Below are 19465 nucleotides of genomic sequence, written 5' to 3'. Positions count from 1 at the left end.
TTTCATGTGAAAATTCAAAATTTATGTACAGCTTAATGGCATCAGTAAAACAATTAATGAAAGGAAAGTCTAAATGATCTGAAGGAAATTGGTTCCTCAGGTTCCTTAATTCATTATCTGTCTGTCTTCCTGAACATCTGTTTTTGTAGTTAGAAATTTATAACTGAGACACACCTGCTCGTGAAAGAGCCCAACACCCCCATCCTCTCCTGAAGGTCTATGTCGAGGCTAAGACCCCCTAGTACGTGTGAGAGGGGATCAGGGTGGAGGGGGCTGAAAATTACTTTAGCTCTGTTTTCAGGTTGTTCCTTCATTTTGAGTTCCCCGTTGTCCTAATAACACAGAACCCTTTCTGCTTCCTGCCCCCACCTCAGTGCCTGAGTCCATGGAGGAGGGAGCTCTGTGAACTGGTGATAACAAGGAGTGTGGCCAACAGGGGAACAAGCTCCTCACTCATCTCCTTACAGAACAGGATCATCCACATTCCCCAGAGGAGCTGCCCAGTGCTCTGCTGTGAGCCTCCACACCGCCCTACACCCTGTCTTCTCCCCTCACTGACTCCTGCTTTGCCCTTTACGAGCTCTGTGACCTTGAGCAAGGTCTTAACTCTGCTAGGTGACGGTTTTCTCATCTCCAAAATGGAAAAAACAACAGTGCCAAAAATGTATCTTCTCTGAATTACACCACTTGATTTCATCCTCAACCTCTGGGGTGATAGACTAGCTCTTTTCTGCATGAAAATCCTACAGGGAAATATTTAGAGACCAGTTCTAGATCTTTCTGGAGTGATCTCATCTTCAGGGGAATCACTGCCGGATTCTTGAACTTTGATTTCTAAGAAATGGTTGCAGCTTGTTTCACTCTCAGTGTCACTTGCTTTCTGGGATCATTCCAGCTGGTCTCTCTCTAAATGAGGGATTCAGCATGCCAATAGCATGGCTGCTGCATTTCTGCTGATGCCCCAGGGCATGTTAATTGAAAGCAACATGACAGAGTATGACAGTAATTGCCATCATTTTTTCGTGGGCTTGCTGTGTGTCAGGCACTATTCTAAACACTCCACCGGGACTATCTTATTTATTATTCACCAAAACCCCATAAAGTAGATACTCATTTTATTCTCACTGCATAGATGAGAAAACTGAAGAAGAAAGAGAGCTATACGAAGAGCACAGGCTTTACAGTCAGACGGAATTAAGTCTGAGTCTCAAATCTGTCTCTGAAGACTGTTTAATCTTTAGCCATTTCCCCACCTGTTTCTTCAAGTGCTTCATGAGGACTATTTATGAAGTTAAATAAGCTAAATGTATGGAGCTGAATACGATAAGTGCTTCAAAATGCTTGGCATCTTTAAAGCATTCAGTAAGTGTCCATTACTTGGTGACGCTTTTTAAAACTTATATTAAAAATGTTGATTTTTTCATTGCCATTTCACCAAAAAGAAATACTTCAATGTCTATTCATCCCCTCATTCCTTTGCTCCTTCATCCATTCGGCAAACGCCTGAGATGGCAAAGATCAATAAGCATGGCCTCCCTACCCTGGGAAATCTTAGTGTCTAGCAAGAGAATAATGAGCAGGAAGTGCTATGAGAGAGGGAAGCACAAGGTGGCGTTCCTAGACAGCACTTGGAGGCGTGTCCATCCCTGACTTCCTGGGTAAGGAAAGCTTCCTGGCAGAGTTGGTGCCTGAGCTGAGCCCAAAACAATGAACAGGAATTAGCCAGAAAAGTGGGATACACGGCAGCCAGATAGGAAAATCTGCGAGTCAATCCGTAGGACCGGTGGAAAGTGGATGAAGTTGAGAGAGGCAGGGAGGTGGTGGCCCCATGATAGAGAGCCTTATGACCCAAGAACTCTAGACTTTATCCTCACACAAAGGGTGTAGCAGGGTGAGGAATGTGAAGCAGGGACTTGACCTGATCAGATCAATCCTGTGGTCTTGAGGAAGTTGGGTAGGAGAGGCCAAGATTAGACGTATGGAGATGAGTGTTGTGGAGGCTGGAGCAGAGCAAAGAATCCACAGGGATTGAAATGTAATGAATTAGTTAGAGGGGAGAATTGAGGCTGACACTCAGGTTCCTGGCTTGGACAAAGTGAATAGCTACATCCTTCACTGAGACAGGAAGAAGAGATGGGTTGGGGGAGAGAATGAGTTAACCCCGGGCTATGTGTAAAGTCAGTTTGAGCTCCTATGTCAGACATACTTGAATATGCTCAGTAGACAGCTGGATATGTGGGTATGGAGCTCAGGAGAAGTGTGGGATGGGGATGGACCTGTAATTTCCTCCTATCATCCCTTCCCACCCCCTCCCCCAAGATAATTAAAGCCATGAATAGGAACAGATCCCTCAGGTGGAGAGTCAAACTGAGAGGAGAAATCTGGAATATAGCAATTTTTTGGTAGATTGGGGAAGAGCAGTCTGTAAAAATACCCTAGGACAGATGGAATGTCTTGGGTTAGAGAAAGAAGAACAGGCAAAAAGGAAACTCAGGAATCCAGAAAGAGTAACCCCAGTTTCATAGAGGAGAAGCTGGGGTTTGGTAGAGATATATCGTTCAGGTGGCTAAGGGAGAGGACGTAAACGTGAACCTTAAACAGAAGAAAACAAACCAGAATAGAGTATTCAGAGCCCTGAAGGTGCCGGTACCCCTCTAAGCTGTAGGGTGTGTGGGAATCTGAACAGATGGCAGCAGATTGAGGAAACAAAGTCTCTCCAGCTGGTTGCAGAAGTTCCCTGTGGGCCCAACAATGCACAAAACAGCCCAGACCACCCTCCGTTCTTCCCATCAACTATTGGCAGACTACTCACTCAGGTTACTGAGGATGTCTTCTGTGACAGGCAGTGGGAGAAATCAGAGATGACCAAGGTGATAGCATTAAGTCAGCATGGTCTCCCTATAGACAGCTGTCCACGGTTAGGTGCCCTATCATTGCATCTTTATTACACCCCCAAAAGTTAGCATCATTCCTTGCACATAATGGGAAGTTCATGAGTACTGTTGGGATAAACGAGTCCTCTCAGAGTTCTATGGCGGCTGTTTGTACCATGTGGTGTGATCTAAGGTGGAGGAGCTTGCTCTGCTGTCTTCACATAGAGTGGACGTGCTAACAGTGGTGAGGACGCTCCTTCACAAGGAGGCAAGGGAGCCGTGTTCATCCTCCCCAGTGGGAGGTTTGACTTGGTGGACTCAGCCAAGCCACATGGTCTGGGACTCCTCTCAGCAGGGGATGCAGGCTGCCCTGGAGGAGAGGGCAGTTCATGCAGACATGTTGTCATCTTCCAAGCCTTCTCTGTTGTAGTCCTTGGAGCTTCCAAGTTGTTTTCCTCCCTCAATTCACATTAGATATTCTCTAATTTTGTAATATTTAAAAAAATCTTAAGTTTTTGAGCATAACTCTCTGCTTTCCCTTTTTTTCAGTGTGTGCGTATGGTGTAGGCCATCCAGAGCAACCTCAACTTTCCAGTACTAAAAGACTGTCAAAAACAGCCTGCTTGGAATGGGTGTTATCTGGTGTAACAATTTCTATGACGTCCCTATATTGGTACCAGGAAAGCCCTGGTCAAGCCCTGCAGCCCCTGCAGGACGTTTCATCTGACAACGATGTCAGGATGGAATCAGGCATTGCGATGAGCAAATTTGAGGTAGACAAGATACCCGAACCTTCTGTGTCCACGCTCACCGTTCACAATGCAGGGAAAGAAGACTCCGCCACCTACTGTTGTGCCTTCTGGGAGGAGCACAGAGGCAGATGTTAGAGCCACGTCAGTCGATAAGTGTTCAGTGGTTTCTCACTCACTATTATGACCTGGGAAAGCACAGTGACCACTCATATGCTTTTATGCAGTTTTCTAGAAGAACACTCATGTGAGTGACTGTATGTGGAGTTGCCAAATTCTTTATTTTCTCAAAAAGGAAGCTTTGTATAAGTAGCTGCAAATGATCAGCCTTGTCTTCTCAAGAATTCACTCTCTGCCCAACAGGCATTCCCATGGCGCCCACGTTTATTCATCTAGGTCAACCTCCCCCACTCTCTCTTTTATTTTCTGCCGAGATATGTATGTCACATCATTTCTAAGAATTCTTTTGTACTAGTCATTTTGCATTACACTAGTTTTTTCTGATCCACCTATCTCCTTTGATTGACAAAACTGGATATTAGATTAAATGCTATTCATTTTCATACAAGCTAAAATGTACCAAACGTAGCACAATCTAATTACAAGCAGAGCCGACTGCAATGATAATATATCAGATGCATGCCCTGGAGTGGGGATATTTGATTTTGCACAAAATTTATGAACACTGCTACTTAATGAGTTTGAATCAAAGTCTACTTTGGGTTGGAGTTTGAGTGGCTCATTTTCCGGCTTAAGATTCCATTCATCCAACAGTAAGTGTTTGACTGACTCCTCTGAGCCAGGCACTGTCACAGCAGACATTGCAAATCTCATCTGCTCTGTCAAGGCTGCAGGTTGCTCCTGCAGAGCCCCTTTCTCCTGCTATGCTGCCATTATCTGGCTACACATATGGTAAAGCAAAGTGGTTAGGACCCAGGCCTCTGGTACACAGAGCTCCAGGTCTGACCTGGTCTCTGACACTGCCCAGCTGTGTGTCAGGCCAATACCTTCTCTAGCCCATCTCCTCACCTGTACAACAAAGGTCCTGTAGTTACCTCGTGGGTTGTTGTGAGGGTTCCTGAGATGATGCACACTAAGGGCTTGATCCAGTGCATGGCACATTGTGAGAGCTCAGTAATGCTAGCTGATAAGAAATAAACAAACAGAACAACAACTAGCATACGTACTCATACAGGAACACACACACACACACACAACTTTGTATACCAGGGCTTAGCACCACATCTGGCATACTGTGACTGACTATTACAGTTTAGTTAAAGAGACGTTAGCTAGACATGAAGATACTCTCATGAGTAGTCATCCCAAATCAATATAAATCTAAGTCTTCAATCATGGTTCTATAGTCCCCTTGACTTACACACATTGGGGAGACAGTGGCCTTGTGCTTGGAGCAAACTGCTTCTATTGGGGGAAAAACAAGTCCCTATTTGGAGTCATTTCCTCCTCCTGCCCTTCTCCTTTAGGCTGAGGTAGCTTCTCCAAGGACACTTTGACCACACTCACCAAAGGCAACCAGCCAGAGGAAACCAGCCCCGGCCTAAGTGAACGTTTGTCAGTTGAATGGTGGTTTAAATTGCTGATTCATAGAAACACTGAAAGCATCTATTAGAATGTACAGCACTGAATATAGTGGGGACTCAGGCAATGTCTGGGAATTGAGATGAATATTTTGATTATTATTGCGGTGCCCACATTACCTAGTGGGTGGGTGATTTGTGTCCTTGGATGCCTGAAAGATCCTGACGATTTTGGATCAACTTATTTTTCCTTCAGACCTGAAGTGGGTGAGACACAATAACTCTGAGTAATAGAAGCAACATTATAGTATCTAATGAATGCTGAAGAAAATCCAAGAAATTCTTCAGAATCACTATTTTCATGCAACAAATCTATCACCCAATTCCCCACACATCCTAGTACTGTGGGAAAGTGATGTCTGTAACCCAGGAATTATCTTGTAAAAATCACATTTCAAGAAATTGTGAGGCCCCCCTGAAATCCATGTTGACTGTTTTGTGTTGGGGGCTCTTATCATTCACCCCCCAGCATGGGTTCAGACGAAAGAGCACGGCTTTGGAGTGGTCATCTCTGGATGTTGGGATCATAGAGTCTTCTTTCTGTGTCTTTTTTATAGTCTCTAAATTGTCTAGTAGAAAACATTAAGACTTTTGAATTTTCTTTTAAAATTTAGTTTGAAAATTAAATTCACGTTTCAAAATATTCCAACTCTCTCTGCATATTATGGAGCACTTAGAGACGATGTGTGAAATTTGGCGATTAGAAAGACCTGCAATGGGCTCTGTCTTGACCACTTTTTCTCCCTTTTTCTTTAGCAATTTTGCTTCTTTTACAAAATGAAACCTGTTTTCTGTCCTGATTCCTACTGATCCAGTCTGCAAGTTAGAGACAAGGTTCATGCTTGGGTGCTCAGGGTGGCTTATTGGGCTTGAAAATCTCTTTTTCCCCACGTTGTACAGATATAAAGTATTACAGCTAGCAGTAAAAACACTCAGTCTTAGTCTTCCCATTGTACTATCACTTTCTTGCTTTCTTCACCTCTCTTTTGTCCAGATGCGGCTGCAATGATGAGATCCTCTCAAGGAGAACTGCACACATTGTGGCATGTGATCTGGCTTTCCTTTTGGAAGGTCATTTGGCATTTTTATTGCCTGAGAACATGATCCTCTACCTTTCATGGAAGGTTGCTAGAAAATCGGCCTCATATGATCTTCACCTGGAGAGTGACAAGAAGACAGACTTTCAGCAAAGATTCGGTGTGTCCCCTCCTTCTGCAGGGGTGACTCTGCAGAACGTCTTCTGTTTTCCCCTCAAGATCATCTCTCCATGTTTCTCCTCCCTGCTCTGTGCCCCAGGAGGCTGACTTCTATGGATTACACTAACGGGCTTCTTTGCTCTCTGATTTCCATTTAATTTTGACCAATGGAAGTTGACATCCAAAGGACCAAAACTGTGTCATCTGGTGAAAGCATTCTTTCCTTGGGCACTAGGATTTCTAAGCCCTGGGAAAAAAGGAACAAATTCTTCCAGTGAGTTAATTGGTATAAAAGAGTGGGCACTCTCATCTCCACCTCTTGGTTCTTGGACATAAACCTATGGGCTATGGGGTAGATGGCACTATACACTGGCCACTGGGGGAGGATGCAGCCAACCCAAGGCCACCTGTCCGGGAGAGAACCCTGACCTCACTCTCCTCGCACTTCCTAGTCTCCTGCTGATGCTTCCATTGACTGCTTTCACACAGCAACTGGAGAATAACAAAGACCTTTAATGCAGTCCATGAGGGTCTGACTTGTAAGGCATGGTGGAAGGTAGAAAGAGGTGGAGAGTCCATCTGGAGGAACAAAAGAAAGAAGTTAAGCAGATGGTCGAATAGGTGGGTTCTGTTTGCCCCCAAATAAGTAAAACAAGTTGGAAAGAAGATTTTATCTAGTTTGTTTCATTTCACTTCCCACAAAGCCACGATGATCCCTTATCTAACAGAACAGGATGTGCCCCTATTTCTTTAGAAAGAAAACAGGAAACTAGACAGAGTTGAGAGATTATCATTAAATTCAGTACTTTCTAGTTAAAGAACTTAATAGAGAGGAGCATGTAGATTATTTGTAATGCTTTTGTTCTTGGGTTAAATGATGGATTCTCGGGTATTTGTTGACTTACTAAGTAAATCATCAACATATAAATAGAATAGAATAAGTAACATAAATGAGATCTATGTGTAGATAAATAATTACAGTGCATTATGAACCAATATTATGATTACTCCAATTCTGTGTTTTTGATTTTCTTTGAAACAATAAACAAGTATAAAGAAGTGAAATAACTCTAACTCATTAAATTATTGAGACTAGAGAAGTGCTTGCCACTTTTATAATGTTACCTAAAGTCTACCCCCTGCTTATAGTTGTTATAATTGATCTGTGTCTTTTGCAGATCCTAATCCACTTTCTGGCCGCTTCTGAGTCAACATTTAACTGTTTCAATCACATGCTGATCGTTACTATTCTACTGTAGTTCTGTTGCCTTTATTTTTTTAATTTTTTATTTTATTTTTTTGGGGAAGATTAGCCCTGAGCTAACTGCTGCCAATTCCCCTCTTTTTGCTGAGGAAGACTGGCCCTGAGCTAACATCCATGCCCATCTTCCTCTACTTTATATGTGGGATGCCTGCCACAGCCCGGCTTGCCAAATGGTGCCATGTCCGCACCGGGGATCCGAACTGGCGAACCCCGGGCTGCAGAGAAGCAGAACGTGCGAACTTGACCGCTGTGCCACTGGGCCGGCCCCTGTTTTTTTTTTAACTTACAAAGTTACAGAGTAACTACCAAAATTCCGTGGTTATATTTTGAAAGCGGTAGAATTAGAATTGGCAGTCTGTAGGTCAGCAAATTTCTTTGACTCTACTTATTTTCTTTGCTTAGCCAAAGAAAAACAAAGAATTAGTTAATATGTACCGAGTTGAATATACAGCCATTTTCTCCAGGAGCTCAGTTCTCTATGAAAATAATGTAATGTTCGGATAAGACTATAATAACAGTAGCTATTGTTTATTGAGTACTCAATACGTGTTAGGCCCTGTATTATATATTGTTTAATCCTAATAACCACACTGTGAGATAGCCATTATCACTATTAATTCAATTTTACAGATATTTTTAGGTACAAATTTGAGGCTTTGATAAATGAAATGACTTCATAGTAAGCATCAAGGCTGAGATCTGAATCCAGATGTGTCTGATTACAAAATCTATGCTCTGGATCCCAGAATGATGAGCAAAACAAAACAAAAAGCGCTAAAGCTTTCTAAAGGAGACATTTTGAGGGGAAATAGGAAATTTAACCATTCACTTTATGATTAGGTTTTTTTTTTAAAAGATTTTATTTTTTTCCTTTTTCTCCCCAAAGCCCCCTAGTACATAGGTGTACATTCTTCGTTGTGGGTCCTTCTAGTTGTGGCACGTGGGACGCCACCCCAGCGTGGTCGGACGAGCAGGGCCATGTCCACGCCCAGGACTCGAACCAACGAAACACTGGGCCGCCTGCAGCAGAGGGCGTGAACTTTAACCACTCGGCCACGAGGCCAGCCCCTATGATTAGGTTTTTTAACCTGCAGGGTGAGGTTCCCTTATCCAGGGCCACAAGAAATTATTTAAATTAACACCCACAGTGTTTACTTAGAGATAATCTGCAGATGATTCTCTGCTGAGAATTTTATTATGTAATCAATTTTTGCTGATTTCTGGGTCCCAGGAAATTTTTTTAACAAAAAAAAAGATAGTCATAACAAAAAACTATGTTTGTTGAGCAACAGAAGAGCATCCAGATGGAACACAAAGAAATATTCTTGACTACCACCTGTGGTGCAGCACTCAATCTGCTGGGGAGGACAAAAGTGTTCTCCAAAGGTGGATGGACTAGAGAGTCAAGGATGCCTGGGTCAGTCATGGAGACTGAGCAGAACACACGTATGAGAAGTTGTTTGAAGACGTTGTGTGCAGAATCTGCAGTGTTCCTGGGCACACCCCCACCCACACTGGTAACAGCCTGAGAGCTGTTCAGAAATGGAATCCCCTTAGTGAGGAGAACCTGAGTGTCAGGGCCTGTGGTGACTAGTGATCATTTTCCGCTGACTAGGGAGAAGAGGTTCATGGAGGAAGCAGCCACCATATATAAAAACTCAAAAGTGAATCAAGGATTTGAAGATGCAGAATATGTTCCCACAAATGTACCCAAGTAGGAAATTTGGTCCTGTAACAAAAAGGGTTGAAACAGAGAATTCTAATTTATTGGATGAAACATCATTAATCAATCAAATAGGATAATGGGGTAAATAATAATAGGACTAGTGCTATGCTATTCATTATGTATGTACCTCAAGGGAAATAAAGAATTAAACTAAATATTCTTTGATTTAATGAAGGATATAAGTGTTCTGAGAAGATAGAAATGAATGAACCACTGAGAAGGCTTGATGGAACCTGAAGATTCAAGAAAAGATATTGCCAAATAAGAAAACGAGAAAGTTTACTTTTGTCACACACAGCCTGGTTGAAGCAGTAAGAAGGATTAGTAAAATACCTTTTGTAATCAAGTTTTCTGACACTGAAAGGACATATCTTGGGAAAATAGCATCCCAAAGTTTCATATATGTTATCTACAGATCTTTATTATTTTTTAATCAAACTCTCCAGTCATTAATTTTCACTAACACTTTGGGTACAGGAAAAATAGGCCATTTGTAGCCAGTTCCCTCCTTGCCCATGTTTGCTGTGCGTGGGGATGTGGGGGATCTCTCTGAAGGAGGGGATGGGTGTGCCTGCTTCCTAGCCTTGGACATGAAGCTCCACCTCACAGAGCATCTTCTAGGAGGGCAGGGCTGAGACCCCACAGCACCTCATGCTGGGGAGTTCTTCAATCTGGAGATGCCATTGATATCACTCAAGTCAAGGAACTAAGAGCATGTAAAGAGCATACCCCAAATCCCAAACAGGCCTCCCAACAGTAGATCTGTGCTCAGCCTGCTTCAACAGAGAAGAGAGGAAAGAGGTGAAGGTCGTGGAATCGATGAACTCCTGCCTTATGCAAGGGGTTGTGTTACGTACCTTCCTTAAACTGATGCTGAAAGATAGGCTTGTTTATTTCATCTGCACAGTTGAGGATGTTGAGTGTTAGACAGCAAATAAATCAAATTGATAACAGGCAGAATTGGAATGAAAAGCAGCGCTGAATGATTTTGTGCTCTCTTCTATAGTACACTGTGTGGAATTGGTATAAAAGAAATAAGTTCCAGTTCCAGCTCTACCATTTACTACCTGAGAGGCCTTATGTTACACCCTCATCCCCTCTGAGACTTGCTTCCTGCCTCAAAATATTATGATATTGATAGAATGAGCTAATGGATGTGTTTAGGAAATTGTAGACACTACATGAAAGTAAAGAATTATAGTTTCATTTTAACATCTTACATCCATTCCAATGAGATCTATAATATGAATTATCTCTTAGTGATAAGCAATATTTAAGGAGTGCTCACATAGGGAACACATCATGCTTGATCCACTAGGGGGATTTAACAATGACTAAAACATATGGCTGGTGTAGAAAAGTGAAATTTAGCACAGGATATATGAAAGCAACAGGTAACAACTGGTCAAGCAAGGCAGCAGTGCCAGATGCTAACTAAGTGATGGAGGTATTTGCAGTTATATCGACTCAGATGAGGGAGAGAAATCTCTAAGAAAAGACAGGATGCTACAGATATTAAATGATATTGCTCATGAGTGAATAGAATTTTTGTGTCTGGATATTTAAGAGTTTTATTTTGTCTCAGTCTTGGCTGAGCCCAAGGCATAAGGCAACAGTCACAAGGTGTGCCTGCATCCGTAACAAAAGGGACAAGAACAGTGATTCTAGCTGGGGGCAATCCCCCCTCCAGGGGACATTGGCAATGCCTGAAGATATTTTTGGTTGTCACTATGGATTGGGGGTGCTACTGGCATCTAGTGAGTAGATGCCAGGGATGCTGCTGAACATCCTACAATGCATAGGACAGCACCCCCTGTCAAAGAAGTTTTGAGCCAAAAATGTCAGCAATGCCAAAATTGAGAAACCCAGGGCAAGCTATGTTTCTGAAAGACTTGGCATGAGGTGGACAGAACTGATAACTCCAACCTTTGGTCATGAACTATATATAGCCTGGGTACAAGAGGAGTTTACAGAATCCTGGGGAGCACTGACTGCAGAGACTTTCTCAAAGAGCATTGTTGGCAATGTCTTGGTAATCTCTCTCTTCTCCCAGTGAGGACGTGAGGAGGCAGCACTCCTACCTCCACACCAAGCAAGGGGACTCCCCAGGCCCTGGGCCCCCAGGGACCAGAGCAGAGGTCTGTGTGAGGGGTCATGGAGGTGTTTGACCTGTATTCTGAGGGCTGGTGGGCGTAGAGACCAATGATGACTCTCACCTGGAAAAGTCAAAAGGTGTCTTCAGGTCATAGCAGACTGGGTAACTTGGACCAACTTTCCTACTGAAATCAACAAAATAATCTTGATGAAACAATAATAATAATAAAGAATCTTCCTGAAATATTTTCAGACATAACAAGATAAGAAGGTATGAATGACTTTTACTTTAGTAAATGGACTGCTTATTTTGGTGTCATATAGTTATGGGTCAAGCTTCCATATAGTGCTTACCAATTAACCTCAGAAACGACTGATCTGGGCTCGGGGCTCTGAGTACCCATTTCCTCTGCTAGCATTCTAGGTGGCTCCCTCCTCCTGTTCCATGTTCCTATCTCTTCTGCCTTCCTTTTTTTGGGGCACACAGCCTGGACAGACAAGATGTTATGGCTACAAATATTCATCTGCTCTTCACTGTGGGAATAAATTTGTTTCCGTATTTCTCAGATTGGTTGAGGGATTTTAAAAATTCATGTTTTATTTCTTGATAATTTTGTGATTTTTTTCAATGTGCTATTCTTTTTTTTATAGCTCGAATTGTATAGATACAATCAAAGCAACTGAAAATATTTATTTCAATAGCAGAAAGGAAGCATGTATTTTTACTGTAAGGTATCCAAATATAACTTTTCATTCATACAGAGGTACTGATAGACACCAAATCAGGCTTTTGAGTATAAAATATTTACTTGAACAAAACCCTTGTTCAAGGTCAGTTACAGGCAAAGAAGTGCAACCATGAGGTACATAAAATTCTGTCTGCTCCTCTTTAGTCTTTAATATAAAATTCACAGAAGAAGACATGATGACCTAATATATTGGCCCCTGGGAGCCTACAGTATCATTGGAACTAAGATAATAAGCACACACAGCCCTTATCATGACTGTGAACGTATCCTTCCCTACATGGAGCAAGCTTGGTCCTGAGTCCAGACCTCAGCCCTGGCTAGACCTCAGCCTCAGCCTGCAGCACTTCCTGTGCTTCTCAAGTCAGTGCATCATTATCAGAGGGCAGAGGAAGGGGAATCTAATGGTTGTCAATTTTATCTCCACAGATGCCAGTAACTGTGCCCCAAATGTCTGGTTTGATGTGGATTCCTGTTTACACACTTTGTTTGTTGAAATGGCCTGATTGTCTCAGACAGAAGGTAAGGTCCATTATTTTACTTCTCAGGGAAATGTAGCAGATCCAAATGCCTCCCAGAGTCTCTAAGAGGGTGAGGGGTGCTGAGGGGACCAGGGCACGCAGCGCACTCAGGATGGGGATGAGAAGCTGCAGGGTGGGAACTTCATATCCCAAGGCATGGTGTGAATCACTGGTGGGTTTCAGGTCTGGCTATTGCACCAGCCAATTCAGAGGAAGAGGCCAAATCCCAGAGACCAGCAGGGTAAAGGGCTGGAAGTCAGTGAGGACACAGAGGGTGCCAGGGGGAGACTATAAGAACTAACACTCCTCCCACGTGTAGTGATGTCATGTGGGGATGAGAGGAGGAAGAGTGAAACAGAAAAGATGAAGGCTGTTCCAACGAGACTGAGCTAACCAGAAAGAGACTGTTCCAAACTGGAGGAAACCATTTTACATCTGTAAGTTTAGCGCCTCCCTCCACTATCAGAACAAGAAAGAGATGAGATGTATCATTTACATATAATGACGCTCCTCTGCAACACACACTCAGTGGTAGTGTGTGTCTGTTCTACCACATGCCCTGCTCAAGGGTGCCTGGGTGAGGGGGCACCAGTGGGGACAAAAATCCCATCCTTGCCCACCCGACTCTACACCCGGGAGCAGGGCTGCAACAGCCTGGAGAAAGAGTGCCTTTTTCTAATTATTCTGCCTAGGTGTGCATCTGTTTTTAATTAGTAAAAAGGAGTCTTAAGTGCTATGAGAGGCCCTATTTATGAGGTAATAAGTACAAAGAGTTACATAGACAAGCTACAGGGTTTTAAATAAATTGAATCCATGAAGCTTCTTGGCTCTAAGGAAAGATAAAACTAGTCTAGATAAAAAGAATTGTCAGAGAACCAATGAAAACAGTGTTGTTAGAATGAAGTAACCAGACAAATTCCAGAGCCCTGAGAGAAACTGGTAATCATGGCAAACACAGGGAAAAAAGGTCTTTCCATAGACTACATAGACCACAAAGCCCAGACCCTGGAGTCAGAGCACAAGAGTGGACTTGAGCATCTCCAGCGATGTGATGCCCACTCCAGTGACTCCTGTGAGGATTATGAGGTTCTAAATCCAACATGCTTAGCATGCAGGCTGCAGGAGAATAAGGACTCAGTAAGATTAATTATTCACACCTGGAACCAAATTTCACTTTTGTCTATAACTTCTTGTGTGAAATAATTGGGACAATTAATCAAGAAAAATCTTCCTCCGGGGACATTTGCAAAATTGCTATCAGCACTAGATATACCTATCTCTATCTCTGTCTCTGTTTCCATCTCTATCTCTATATCTTTCTATCTATATCTATATCTGTGTCAGTGTCTATGACTATGTATTTATCTGTGTCTACATCTGCATCTATATCTGTGTCTAAATCTATATCTACCTGTCTATCTACCTAACTATCTGGAAATGAACTGGTGGGTTTGCTGTTGACACAGTCTGACTAATACTCTCCAGACAAATCAGAAACCTCAGAAATGTCATGGATGGTGGCTCCTACTTGACCCACTATTTCTTTCCCTGATGCCAGCGGTCACACGCACCTGACACTGATCTGAGGCTTCTGGCCACCAGTGTTCTCAAGTCTCTTCCTTGACTTAGAGGCAAAGCCTGGGTAGACAAGATGTCCAGCTACAAGCTATCACCTGCGCTTTCCTCTGGGCTAGTGAGTTTGTCCTTCCTTCTGTTCAGATTAGATGAGAACCTAAAGAAAATTTTTAATGCTACCTCTGACTATTTTAGAGAAAACTTCTGTTGAATTCTCTTTATCTCTCTCTTTTTCTAGTTAGTAGTCAAAATGGTACAACCAGAAATATCTATATTGACAATAGAAGAGAAGGATAAATTTTTTCATGTTCTGTACTCAACACTGCATCTCCTACCTTAATCATATGTTGATACCAACACAAATGAATCAGGCTTTGTAGCATCTGATAAATAGTTGGTCTATTACAACACCTGCTCAGAGGCAGTTAGATGGGAACAAGAAATAGGCAGTATTGAGAGATCCTGTCTCCTCCACTGCAATTCTTTTTATAAAGTCCCCAGAATAAAGTAGTTGAAGCCCCATATAAATGGGTACAAAGTATTAGAGGAGCCAAGACAATCAGCCCAAGAATTCCTTTTCTGTTCTGGACTTGCGTCCTTTCCACATGGGCAGCCTCAGCCTGGTCCCCAGTCTCAGACTCAGGCCCTGCCTTGTGTTCCCTGAAAGGTACCTCAGTCCTAGAGTCAGCAGGGAAAGGAGGCAGACAGCCGCCAGCTGAGCCCGCGTGATGTCAGCCTTCATGCTCCAAATTCCAGTTGACCTGATTGCACCCTGATCAGGGCTTCTGTCTGAGACTTGATGAGAACAGCCTGAGTGAGTCAGTCATCGATCCTTTGTCCTGAGATTTCCAGGGAGTGTGGATGGCACAGACTGAATAAAAAGGGACTTGAAATGAAGGAAGGGTGCTCCAGGTCATAGGATGTTACTGCAAGTGCCAAATGTTGCATCACAGGAAGTAAGATTAATGCAAGTGCCGCTAGAATATAAATGCCACATAATTAGGAACTTTCGTCTCTGGCTTTTCTGATATTCCCAGGATCTGCTTAATGCCCTGCCTGTAACGAATCCTCAGTAAACATTTGCTGAATACGTGTTTGAATAAAGGATTCTCAGCAAGCATTTCTGAGGAAGCAGATCTAGAATGTTCCCTGTAAGGAATCCTAGAACACGCATTCTAGAGTCTCCAGAGGAAAGGAGATATATATGTGAAGTACAATGTCTTGTTTAAGGACATGGGTTCCAGAGTCAGACTCTCCGGTACAAATTACTGTACTGCCACTTCCTCCTGTCAGAACTTGCACAAGATGTCTGCTCTGTCAAAGCCTCCATGTCTCATCTGTTCCCCTCCAAAAATGGGAACAATAAAGAAAGCACCCACTTAATAGGTTTTGTTAAGATTAAATGAGATAATGGGGCCCAAATGTTTGCAGCACCGTGCTTACCACATAGAATGTCTTCAATTATTGTGAACTATTCATATTTTGAGAAGTAAATAAAATGAAATGCCTATTTTCTGAAAGCGTTTAAAATAATAAGTAAAAGATAAATTCTACCTTCATTTACTTCCTTGTTTGAAACAACTAGCAAATAAAAAAATTCATTTCCAGGAACGTTTCTAAAATGGTCATTTTTCTTCTCTGGCTCCTAGCATCCAAAACTGTGTTTAGGGAATTTCCCATCTTATGAGTGTTGAAGAAAGAATGAATAGAAAATGTCTAGATTCATTTTCTCAGCCACCCTTGCAGCTAAAGTCAGGTAGATAGGGTGGGCTTCACCATTTAGACACACTTCCTAAGAGTGCCACCCCTATCTCACACACACACACACACACGCACACACACACACAGATGCTGGAGTTGCAGGAGCTGGAAGGAAAGGTCTGGCAGGGATGGTGATACAGGGGACCTGGTTCCAGGGTAGCTATGGCTTCCCAAGCAGTGGCAGCATCCAGGCACCAGAGCCGAGCGCCTGGAGCAGCACTGGCCTTGACTGCAGCGTCGGTACCCCTCTCCTCATTCCCTGTACAGGGGAACAGTGAGTCCTTCTAGTTGTGGGCCATGGGCCTTCTGGTCTACCACCCTCTGCTCCTCAACATTCAACTTCCCAGTGTTGATCACCTCAGAAAAGATATTTACTGGAAAAGAGGGAAAACAGGGCAGCTGCCTCAGGAGAAAAATCCAGCCACTGAGCCAGCTTCTTCCCCTCTTTTCTCCTTGGGAGAACCCAAGCCAGTCTGTTTTCACATTGATCCCACACGATATGTGACAGAGCTGGACATAAGTTTCAGGGACAACCGCTGTCCAGAGTTAAAAGAGCTCTAATACACACAAAGAATTCAGAGAAAACCATATGGGATCATAACACTAAAAGAAGCAGCTTAGCTGAGAAAAAGTGGAGGAAAAGAAGTTCTTCAAATATGGAAAAATGAAATGCTAATGATATTTGACTGCTGTCCCAGGTTTCTATTTCCAAATGGTCACCAAAGCATTTAACAATCAAAGTTGGGGACAAAATAAAATGGTTGACAGCATGGGGAAGTTAAATTAACAAAATGGTAGTAGCAGTGATAATATTTAACAACTACTGAAAATTTGATAGATGCTGCAGACTGTGCTAAGTACTTTTAGTTACTTAATGTGCACAAACTTTTGAGTTGGGTAGAATTATCGCACCCATTTTCAGATGTGGAATTTGAAGCACAAAGAGATTAAGAAATTTGCACAGGGTCAGGCAGCTTCTAAGTGATAGGGATGAACAGGGAATGGCAGCCGACATTAAAAAACGCTTCAGTGACGTGGGAAGTTGCTCAGAATATAGTATGAACCGAAAGGAGAAGAATACAAAACTCTATGTGTATTCCACATGTAACTTATAAATATAATTAGAGTTCACAAAGTCATATTAATATGCATATATATGCAAAGAAGAAATCTAGAAGTTAACTCATCATAATGATAATAGTTGTTGGTCTTAATGACATGATCATGGGCATTTTTATTTTCATCTTTACCCTGTTTCTCTGAGTTTTTTCAATTAGTGTCTTTACCAGCATGAGCCCTTATAACCCGCATGACTTTTGTTGTCACATTACTCCTCTGTGCCTCATTTTCCTGATCTATAAAATGAAAACTACAAACATCCATATCGTGTGATTGCCTTGAAGATTTTAAAAGAGAACATTTAGAAAACACAGCCTAACAAATAGAAAGTACTCATTAAATATTTGCTATTATAAAAGTTAATGGTTATCAAACATTTTAAAATATTATGCTGAGAAAAAGCCTTCATAAAATAGCTCCTAGACAAGTAGAAGCCCTTCCCATTTCTGCAGCAATCAAGCTGCCTCCCTGGCCCCCTCACCTTCACCCCAAGAGCCCTAAGGAGACCACCAGCCTTATCCTGAGATCAGCAGGGCATGAGGCCCACAGAAATCCCTAACCTCAGCCCCGCGGCCAGCACTAAAGGCCAAGGTCCCACCTGACCCACCACTTCCTTCTCCCTCCCCAGTTCAGGCCACGCCCACTTGCCACTGACCTGAGGCATCCAGTCACCAGGTCCCCATTTTCCTGCCTTCTCCTTGAGGACGCAACCTGGCAGACAGGATGTCACTGCTGGAAGCATTCACCTTCTTGTCCTTCTGGGCTGGTGAGTCACACTCCTTGACCATTTCGGTCTAGATGAGTGAGCAAAGAAATTCTTTAACGTTTCTTATATTGTCAGAAGTTCACTGGAAATTCTCTTCTTCTACTTACAGTTGGACTTGGGTTAACAAAAGTGGAGCAGTCCCAGATATCCATTTCTGCAGAAGTAAAGAAAAGTATTGACATACATTGCAAGATAACGAGCTCAAATTTTGAAGGGGAATACATTCACTGGTACCGGCGGAAAACGTATGAGGCTTTGGAGCATCTGATTTATGTGAGCTCAACAAAATCTCCAGCTCAAGCTAACCTAGGTGGGAAGAAAAACAAAATTGAGGCAAGAAAAGATTCTCAAACTTCCACTGCAATCCTTACTGTAAATTTCATAGAAAATGAAGATGTGGCCATTTACTACTGTGCTGGATGGTACCCACAGTACTAGATCTGTTGAGACGACCCACACAAGATCCCCTCCTTGGGTCTGTGCCCACCCACATCCTTCCCAACCGTGGCAACCACAACCAACCCAGCTGGGCTCCTGGCTTCAGCCTCTCCTTCTCTGCAGCACTTTCAGAGCTTTTCAGGAAGCCATTTTGGATTAGGCTTGCTCATTAGCTTCCAGATGACCCCAGGAATTGTGCTTCCAAAGCTTTATTTGACACTATTTACCAACGAATTAAAGTCCCATCTGGGGACAGAGAGCACAATGGCTGTGCCACTGTCCATCATCTCACCATCCAGAGACTCTCAGTAATTGGGCAAGGTTCAGACTGAGACAGGAATTGCCATGAGCCATTATTATCATATATACTCAAGACAGCCCCTCTACAATATAACTGTTATCGGTCCATTTTACAACTAAAGAAATTAAAGCTTAGCGAATTTAGGCTTAATGATCAGCCAAACACAAGAAGTCCACGCTTTTCGAACTCAAATGTGAGACCACACTGGAAAGTTTAAGGATTGCAGTTCTGTAAGTGAACACTAGAGTGTCTGGATAAATTAGGGATGCAGCAAAGCCGTTTTTCAAGGAGGTGTGGGGACAAGGATTCTGCCCATATGATATCATCAGAACAGAGCTCCAAATTCATTGAGACCCTTGGATGAGCCCACCATATTGGGTAACTCTTGATCTGCTGGTTAAAGAAGAGAAAGAATCTGCCAAGACCAGAAGAACTAGCATTGTGTGTGTGTGTGTGTGTGCAAGTCCTCTATCTGTGGTCTCAATTCTTTGACTATATCAGCTTCTTTAGCCCTCACTACCTACAAGGTCTGTTCCATTATCATCAAGCATATTTGACTCATGAGGTAAGTGGGTACCAAGTGGTTCAGTCACTTGTCAAGTCACACAGCTGGTGCGTGGCTAGTTGGCAGAGTAGGGTAGGGACCCAGATAATCTGGCTCTTCTTGCCTGTTACACTAACCACTTCTTATTCTTTTTTCTGAGGAAGATTAGTCCTGAGCTAACTACTGCCAAT

General features: G+C 42.8%; 1 long non-coding RNA gene across 1 annotated transcript; it reads left to right on the top strand.

The window, feature by feature from the left end:
• The first annotated feature begins 17858 nt into the window (after positions 1 to 17858).
• On the top strand, positions 17859 to 18172 carry LOC138923881 (uncharacterized). Its single transcript, XR_011438111.1, has 2 exons — positions 17859 to 17991; positions 18101 to 18172. It is a non-coding gene; the product is annotated as an uncharacterized lncRNA (long non-coding RNA).
• Positions 18173 to 19465: the final 1293 nt, after the last annotated feature.

This window comes from Equus caballus, chromosome 4 (assembly GCF_041296265.1).
Source record: "Equus caballus isolate H_3958 breed thoroughbred chromosome 4, TB-T2T, whole genome shotgun sequence".
NCBI classification, from domain to species: domain Eukaryota; kingdom Metazoa; phylum Chordata; class Mammalia; order Perissodactyla; family Equidae; genus Equus; species Equus caballus.
Note: the sequence above shows the minus strand (reverse complement) of the source record. Positions and strands in the feature narration are given on the sequence as shown.